Source organism: Crassostrea angulata, chromosome 9 (genome assembly GCF_025612915.1).
Source record: "Crassostrea angulata isolate pt1a10 chromosome 9, ASM2561291v2, whole genome shotgun sequence".
NCBI lineage: Eukaryota > Metazoa > Mollusca > Bivalvia > Ostreida > Ostreidae > Magallana > Magallana angulata.
Genome location: NC_069119.1, coordinates 15,578,331 through 15,588,491, shown reverse-complemented (window position 1 = coordinate 15,588,491; position 10,161 = coordinate 15,578,331). Strand labels below are relative to the sequence as shown.

The following is a 10,161-nucleotide window of genomic DNA, read 5'->3' as shown; positions in this document are numbered from 1 at the left end:
TACAAATTTATGCCTCTTGATTAAGATTAGTTGAGATTCTTTGAATGCCATCAACTACTTTCAATAATAGTTGGGGAGACATTATTTAATACGAATATTCATCTGTTGATGAAATTCAATAGAAATATTTGAGATTGCCCTGACTTGCCTTGATTTTTAAAGGTTGTTGATTTCTTGATTTTTAGACTGTCCACATACTATATTAGACCAATCCACACTTTACAAAAGTTATGTCTCTTGGCCGCCATCTTTGGGGAAAAACCAATAACTATATTTCTTACAGTATCCTTTTGTAGTTAAGAGGTTTGATGCTATGTGATTTGAAGTTAGCAATCTGTTTCCGTTGTGTATTTTAATTTCCCCAAGATGGGACAACTTACAGATCGAAGGAATGAACCTTATTCAGAGAGATTTTATCACAGGACGCCAACATTTGGTTGCATAAAAAGGAGGAAAGTTGGTTTTTTCTCTTTTGACCTTTCCTTTGACCCCACAAAGGGAAACGACTTTTGTAAAGTGTGGATTGGACTTTATTACACAATATGTAGAAATTTAGAGAGATTGTTTCTATTTAACTTGCAGCAAACTATGTCCTGGTATCTAAATTTATAGATGAAGACATTTGACATTTTGCTAATAAATCACGAAATACCTGCACTTAATTTACTGCTTGCAACTGATAACGAATTAAGAGATATAGCAAACTTATTTTGAGTCCAATATAGAAGAGTTAAGGTACAAATCAAAGTTATCTGTTTACAGCGAATTTTTATATAGTTTGAAAGTTAGCAATATTAACAAACACTTTTGTTTAAATAAATTTATTTCCGTACAATTTTTTCAATAAAAGAATCCGATTATTATAGGTTTCCATAGAAGGTATTTATATTAAATGCATCATTAAACAAATAGTAGTAATGTGGAATAAAACAGGGATATATTCTTACTCGACATGGTTATTTTTAAGCATATATCGAAGTAAATTCTTAAGTCTCAAGAAATACTAAGATATGAGTTAAATTTGCCCCCCATAATTTGCCAATTTTTAAAGTGTTTTGGGTACAATAAAATGTTATCTTATATTTTAGAAGGGTTGTTGTAAAATATATTTTTCACCTATTTATTCGATTCATTTGCACTCACTGGCGGTATATGACGTCAGAAGTGAGGCTTTGTTTATAATTCAGTCAAAATCAGTCAAAAATTGACATTTTTCTTATCTTTTTATGAATGGGAAATTTTTTTTGTCACTTATAAGCTTTGGCTAGATACATCTCTGATTAAAATATTTTGTTTGTTCAAGCATGCGCTCTATGTTTTCTAAAAGAAAAAAATGCTTGAAAACAAGCTGTTTTATGCTAAAAATGCAAAAATGGTGGGAAAAGGTTGTCTTTACGATGTCATTTTTCTAAATTGTTGGCAGTTGATTCAAAATAACATTCTTTAAAAACATCACACATACATCTGTACAAAGAAAACAAAGAATTACAGTGAAATGTTGATGTTCATTTTAGAGGGCAATTTCAGGCCCATATCATATATCTATACTACTATATTAAAATAATAGACTCGAATATTTGAGCTTTAATACCGATATATCGGAAGATTACTGTCTTTTGTTTTATATATTTTAAACATCATTGGTTCTTGAAGACTACCAATTTGTTTTTATTTTTTCTCAATCAAGCTTCGCTGATGAATAATCAACGAAAATTCATAAAAAAAAATTCCGGAAATCATATGAATTTTTTTGAATTTTACAATCTTGCGCATGCGCATTACATTTACGCTACATCAAGGGAGGCTCTTTATTTTATGTTTCCACAATATCACATTTGGCATGGATAAACTCAGAAACGATAAAACAAATGCGTGTAAATTTTCATTGGATTTCTTTTCTGTTCACCAAAGAAAATACGGAAGATAACTCTAACACACAGTACATTTCGAATGTCAACTTGGTGTGTAAAAAACGTTGTTGAAAAAATGTTAAATACTGCAATTATAGAATTAAACTTTTCAAAGTAAGGTATTAATTTTACAGCTTCAAATTGGTTTGTTATGAACCATTTGACTGTTATTTTCAATGCAACTTTATTTATGATCTCCAAAACCGTTTTTAGAGCGATTCTGCAGTGAATTTTTTGCTACACTACGGGCATATGGGAGTCATATTATCTGTGGTGAAGGCCTTCCCTGAGACACAGTTAGATTATTCCAACTCAGCAGAGTGTAGTGAAATTAATAGCATTATTGTAGTCTTAAAGCTAGGTTATGCAAATGTCAACAATACGGTGTGTCGATGTTTCTATTTCGTAAATGTCCGATAGCATATGCAACGTCAACCCGTGCACGCACGGGTCAAAGTCTAGTAATTTATAACTGTTTACAACGTTTACAAAATTTAATTAACAGTAACTCTCAATTTCGATAAACTACGCTAAATTAGAAAAAAAATTAGAGTAAAGTGACACTCTTTGGCGGAACAAAGTCAGCGGGAGTCGGTATCAGAATGACAACTAGCAATGAAATGGGAAAAGGTCCTTCTGGCATTTTTACTAAAACAGAGACATTTTGAGACGTTTTGAGACTAACTGTAAGTCGTAGTTGAACCTATATAATAAAATCTTATAACCTTACTTTGCCATTTATTTAATTTGGGTTTTAATCTGTACGGCAACTGATATAAATAAAAATATTGAACGAAATTTTATTCGAAGTCTGTTTCTTTATTATTTGTATTTATTTCCACAACAACAAAGAAGCTCCAGACGGAATTGTTTACATTTACACATGCATCTACAAAATAATACATGTATCTATCATATCCTATGTCTATGTATATCATCTATATTAGATGATTATATAGAAAGTGAATATGGTTTATCCGAAAATCATTTACAATGTACATAAATATTAGGAATTTACACATTTTAAATACATACATTGGCCCATGTATCTCTTGAATCCACCATTTTTGCTTTGATGGAAAGAACTTTTCAGAAGATGATCAGGACAAGATTACTACTGACGTAATGGCGGAAAGTGGAGGATGAGTTCATTGTGCATTATACAGACACACATCTTGGGTCAGACAACTTTGGTTTAAAATAGTACAATAAATGTGTACGAATGTTTATGGTGTGAGAACAATATTTTTTTTCGTCAAATGATATTTTATAATCTGCAAACAGTTTCAACAATACAGGTTTAATCATTTTTATTTCTTAGGTTACAATTTACATTCCCAAATGGCCAGTGAAGTACAAAGAAAAGTACACGAACAAAAACGAAATGTGCCATTGCTTGGGCAAATAAAAATCTTTGTTTTTCACAAATCTGGTTTGTGAACCAGTCCAGCCTCGAACCAAACACGTTCTAATCGTTAGATGACAAATGGTACCACTACTATAAATAGACATGACGCAAAAGATCCAATGAGTGTTGCTGTGCAATGTACATATGTTTGACATCTTCGTTTCTGGAACCAGTCTTGCAAGCTAACTACCGAAGGTGTATTCTTGGAAATCATTACGGTTTTCTGACAAATTATATAATAAAGAAATTCTCTCAGAGATGTTACATGTATATAAATGTATTTTGTAATCACACACAACTATGTAATTAGAATACCCACCACCTACTACATAAGAATGATATACACTGAAAGTAATGCAGATTATGTGCAGATCGCCATCTTGTGGTATTCACAAATGCTATTTGTTTTTGTTTCAATTAAGGAAATAAATTTTGAGAAATTTCTCAAAACTTTATAATTCACGAACCATTTTTATGAATCATTTTAAAGAATCATAATTTTTTAAAATAAAAAAAACCCATAGTTTTGTTTGATAGTTTCTTGATCATGTACATGTATACCCCGGTGTTGTTTAATATAGTTTTATAAGATGTTTTTTTGCAAGCATTGAAAAATTAAAATGTACCAAATAGAAATATCCTAACAGTCACTAGAAAATATATATCTAAGAAAACATTAAAATTTTGGTCCCACCTGGCAAAACCATTAAAAACAAGTGCAATAGTACCCCCTATCCCTGTCGGTAAGTTTATTGACATGTTTATGATTTTCCTTTTCTTTTGAAAATATGAGCCATTTTTTTCTATAAAAGCCACAAAATCGTACTTGTATTATAGTTTAACCGGAAATTTATCACGCTAAAAAGAGAGTGTAAAAAGAGAACAAAAAGCCACTATAGTAACCTTAATATTAAAATGAAGTCAAGCATAAACATCACTTATATTTGATGAATATGCTGTCCCTTTTTAATCCTCTTGTAAACAAAATCGGAGTGTGAAGGGGATGCTTCTATTACTTATTAGGTTTGTGACCAGCTGTCCACGAAAATGTCAGAATGCAAAATTTCCTTTAAAGGCGGTGAGAGGACCAAGGTGCGTAGCAGCGATTTTGAAAATGGATGGGGAGTAAGACAGTCCGACTTTGGAAAGCCAAAAAAACCCCCAAAAACCCACCCAAAAATCCAAAAACCCACTAATCGTCAAAATCATAGTTCGTGTGGGTGGATTGGGGAAGGGGGTGGTGGTAGAGTACTATGCGTGGTATGTATTAATTTAAACGTAAGGCTATATTTTGAATTGTTTTCGTATAATTGTTAACATGGTCCAAAATGTATGATGGCATTTCGTTTGAAATCTATCTTCTATTTGTTATTAATAAATCAAATTTAAAAAAGTGGAGGTGCATGCTATCACGATCTGTAAGAGTCATTTTTATAATTTTCTTAAAGCATCACAAACTTGTCAGATATAGGATCTAGATGTTAATCTTTAAGATGATATTTTAATATAAAATCATATTCAAATATCTTTTAGATCATTTTAACACAACTGTTTATAAGCACGTTTTTCGGTCATATCAATAAGTTTAAAACTACATCTCTTAACTAAGTCAGAGTCACGCCTCTTATTTGATTCCAAAAAATATTCTCAAATATAACAAAATTTATCCATTTTCAAGATAATATTATTTTAATATCATATTTATTAATTATAGTGTACAGATATTTATTACCATGCATCTGCACAATTAGCAAAAATGCAATACAGTATAGCCTTAGTTTTGGCTTTTAGATAAAGCAAACAGTAACCAAAAACTTAAGTTTATTGAATGTGAAAATAAATAAGACTTTTACTGTATAATATTACAATACTGTGTCTGGGACGGCTGGGGCGGACTAGGGTGGATATCAACGTTGAAAGCGACGTAATTACTACGGAATGCTGGGATTCTGTTGTGTGCAGATGGCTTTAAAGGAAGCCCCTATCTGGGTGGCACATTGACAGGAAGTGTAGCTGTTCAGATGATAGGTCTCCCCGGCTTTGACAATATGCCCGTCTGGGGCTTTGCAGGTGTAACCTGTCAACAATGCAGTTAAAGAAAGTAATCTAATATCCTCATTACTCTCCTGGGAGAGGGGTGTTAAAGTTGGTATTTCTGCATGCCGGATGAGGATGACTGAGTCTGGGTCGTTGAGACCTTTTTACTGTAGTTTAACCATTTAAACATACAAGTATTTAATTTTTATTATCCCCCCCACTTGATTCTAGATCTGCACATGTTGACAACCTAAATCAAAATTTAGAATGACGTAGATGCAGTATAAGGTTATTAAGATGCTTTTCGTTTGAGATTGAAAAGTTGATAAATCGTCAAACGATCACAGTATATACCTCTGCCTTATACGTTTTTAACAATAACTTCATTCATTGCAGTATAAATATTATTACGTGTTTATGTAGTAATCATTGTGCAACAGAAAGTGCCTACGATGTACTTATGTGTCAACATGCTGGTACATATTTAGACTGAAGTAAAACTTACACATGTATTCGATGGATATATGTTAAATGTATATTTTGGCCCAGGTCTTTGGGAAACGAAAAAGCAAATAATAAAATTTTTGCAACAAGTCTAAAATAATATTTTCAAATTGAATAAAGCTCTTGGAGTGCCCCTCTATCATGTACATGTAAATATGTTTGATATTTACCGTTAGGGCACGTGGGACAACAATAATCCTTTTCCTGAACGGGGTCCGCACATGCAGGTTGCCAGCAGTCATTAAACATACACATCACTTGACCACTGGTGGATCACTGGCAGCTCTCACAATGGCGGGTACTAAACCGCCCAAAGGGGTAAATGGAACCACGGTAGTAACACCCTGAAATGCGGAAATAGACCAATTTAACTTGACGTAATAGGAAAAATTTTGTCGATAATGGTCTATGTTAACTGCACATGCACCACCACACAATCAACTTGTGGACTTACTTTGCAGTCTTTTATCAAGAAACACACTAAATTGCACTCTCTCGCTGCTCTTTATTGAGTCAGGAAATATAATCCGACTTTCAAATAATATATAAAGTCACACAATTAAAAATTATTCATCAGCAAGCACTATTGCCCATTTTGGAAAGTAGTTTGGTAATATCTCTGCAAAATCTAAAACAATTTTGCTACTGGAACCTTGCTTTGTCGGTAATCTAGGCAACATGTCTTTTGATGCTGCGAAATTAGCAGTGTGCTAGCTCACACCTTTATACCATATGAATTCCGTTCCTAATCCCCCCCCCCCCCCCCCAGTACAACTCTGTTAACTGGAACACCTGATGATTGTGCCATATACAGAAGAATTTGACAGCCAGAACTTCGGATGTATGTTGAAGTATCCTTCGTGTGGTGGCCTTTATTTTGAACATCCATACAACGATTGTTGTGCGAAGTGTCCGATTAGTAAGTTTAAGATCCAATGAGAGGGATAGGAGTGGTCAGGGGTTTCCTTTAAAAGATGATAAGGTATTAGATACCTGGTATATAATTCAATACTTATCATCGGAAACTTTATGACCAAATTTGATTTGATTTGACATGAAATAGTAAACATATTTTCTTACAGCGAATAGTCTATGATAAAGTTTTGGAAAATGACCGACTTTTGCATTTCATGGTTAAAAAAAACAAGTATTCTTTATTGCATACATTTTTATGTAAGCCACTTGTTCAACCAATGACCATTTGCTTAATATTATCTTATGATACTTTTAATCGTCAAGAATTCCTTCATGATCACAGCAACGTAGAATTTTGGATTGACAGCTTGGATAGCCGTAAGCAAAGGAGAGAAAATTTTTGATTGCCACAGAACATGATAAATAGCCAATAAAAAGTGGAGGTATATTCTAAGTAAGTTAAATCTTTTTTAGTAATGATTTTTAGATTAAGAAGAGGCTTGGTCCTATTGTTTTTTATTCCTCTTCTTACTTGTTTGAAGTTTAGAACGATCAAATTGTTACAAAAAATGATGCTTTTAAGTGTAAAACAAAAAAAAGGGCAGAGAAGGAAATTTTTCAATGGACGACTTTTATAAAACGAGAACAAATGAGAGTATTCATTAGATTGGCACAAAACTATGGTTCAACTAATGAAAAATTGGGTTTTTTTCTGTGGGGTTAACTATTTCGCTCCTTATGTTCCTCTTTTAACACTAGAATTGTTCTTAATAAATATATTACCATTCCATTATTCAAGGCAATGGGGTAACGTAATTTACTTCTCTTAAAGCGTAAATTTGTCATTATCGCGTTTTCTATATCAATGTTTTACTTATATTTTGCTGCTAAGTTTTCACTGGATTATCATTTTATAATTTTTAATGTTATTTTTTTTTCACAGTCAGGCTACACCTGTTCAGCTCCTGATGAGGAATTTGTGCAAAACAAAAGATTATACAATAAAACAACAAAGCTAGAGGTTTTCCATTGCTTCGGCGGGGAACCAAATAAAACGCTATGTGTAAACCCCTACCAAACATGCCTCAGTAATTGGATTATATGTCTTAATAAAGCTGATAAAGTTTTGAAGGTTTGTTAAATATGTATGATATTGCTATCACTCTCCGCTGTTTAAAAATATTAAAAGGCAGGCGTTGCTAAAAATTGATTTTATTTTATAAAAAGACACATAAAGTAAAATTTTCGCTTAGCAGTCCACCTTAAATTATAAAGTTTTGGAATCTTAAAAGATTCACATTTGCCAATGGTTAACTGCGTATTATCCTGATTTATAATTCGCAACACTTTTTGGGGAGTTAATGTTTGACATATATACAGTAAACCTCGTACATGTAGAAACTTTTAATATGCGAAAACATCAAAAAAGTTTCAACATTATGTTTAGACTGACCTTTGTGCAATTATAGGAGTAGGACGGAGTTCATACATTTATATTGCACGGTTCAATGCCTTAGAACTTATATTAATCAAAGATCTAGAGGAGTGAAAGATAGTTCTTTATTTTGCTACGTAGTACACATGGCCTGTAGACAGGATCAAAGTTTCTGTTTGGGACGTTGGAAATCAGATGCTTTTAATTTGAACATCAGACCAGTTGATTTGTGTTTTCAGACGCTATTACAAGTCTTGTCAAAACTATGTTAAGTTTTCAATTAAGCTGTATCAAGAACACGTGTTTATCTTTCCCAATGTTATAGTTGGGTTATGAAGGCTTTCGGCATCAGGTGACATAACCCTCCAGGGCTTTCCTGTCACATCGGGGCAAATTATCTGGTTTGTCACCCTCGAAGCTATGCAATATATGTGTGACGTTCACCTTTATGTGACCTAGGAGGTCAATACTCAGCTATGTTAAGGAAGGTCTAAGAATTCTACCACGTGTGATTTAGAAAAATTTGCATAAGCCCCGCCCCTTATTCATGAGATTTTACGAGATATGGGTATTTCGGTAATTAACAAACATCTACCAAAATGAATATGATCAATTATTGGGTTTGAATGGTTCAAGAAAGGTGTACTGAAATAAAATCATAAACTATTCTTTATATCTCGTAAAATCATGAAATTCCTAAGTCGTCTGATGACGTGTCGAGGTTGACTACGTCACACCGGCGCTTGCAGTTGTGATCAGAATAAACATGTGGACTCCAGTGATATATCTCGGGATTTAACTCGTTTCCAACCAGCGTGGACAGAAATCGGCATAGGATTCAATTGAACAAGGTAGGAATTATCTGTACTTCCCCTAGATATTGTTTTATATTATTTAATATTGTTGGATGGAACGGAAACGAAGTGAAATTCCTCGGCTTCGATTTTGTTTACTTGTTTACATTTGTTTTTCATGTAATATTGTGTTCAAACATCAGTTTGGTGACTCAGTCAGGCAAAGTAATTGTTCTGCGTTTCGCTAGTTTTGATCGTAGAGAGCGTTGAGGCTCATTGTAGCTTTTTACTGGTCTCATATCGCGATAATATTAGATCGCATTTCCTCCATGTTCAAAGTACACAATAAAAAGTCAATGCCACTCAATGGCCAAACACTGTATGTGCTAGCACTACAAAGATTACTGTGAGGATCTGGAATGATTATAGACAAGATTGTAATGTTGTTTAAGTAAATCGAAATGTGTTACATGTATTTTATTCAGCCTTCTTTTATGAAGATCTAATTAATTTTATTTAAGACAAAATTAAAGTGTGTTCAAACTGAATTTCCACACATTTTAAAAAATAAACATTTGATTATGCCTGTTGTAATATCACTGAAATTGAAACCGCAATTAATATGCCCAATAATAGAGTAATGTTTCATTTTCATGTTATCTTTAACACAATAGCTTGCTTATTATGACACATTATTCATTTTCAGGGTTACCTAGGCAGTAGATGGTCCACTGAAAACACTTGTTGGGATGTTGATAAAAAGTGGGTACTACAAATGTATATAAATATATTTTTTACTCACTAACTTCAACTTCATGCATAGTTTGTTGCTTTTTAATATCATATTGATAATGATACTAATGTAACCTATTATAATAATTTGCATTGATATCTATTGAAATGAAATTTGAAATTGGTATATAATCATCATTTCAGGTATTGGTTTTCTTATCAACTGGACTACCTCCTAATATCAAAAAGACAGAAGAGAAGAACATGTAGTGTGCAAGAAGAATTGTCAATTTCCATAAATTACACATTATGACTGAAAAATACTAAAAATCAGAAAACACTAGTCTTGTTGAACAGTTTGTCACAGAAAAGCAATCTCTATAGTATTTGTGAAGTTGATTATCAAAATAACTTCTTGATAATATT

At 32.7% G+C, this 10,161-nt stretch overlaps 1 long non-coding RNA gene across 1 annotated transcript; it reads left to right on the top strand.

Moving 5' to 3' along the window:
- The first annotated feature begins 8,962 nt into the window (after positions 1-8,962).
- Positions 8,963-10,161, top strand: LOC128162752 (uncharacterized). The gene is made up of 3 exons (XR_008240703.1): positions 8,963-9,060; positions 9,710-9,765; positions 9,940-10,161. It is a non-coding gene; the product is annotated as an uncharacterized LOC128162752 (long non-coding RNA).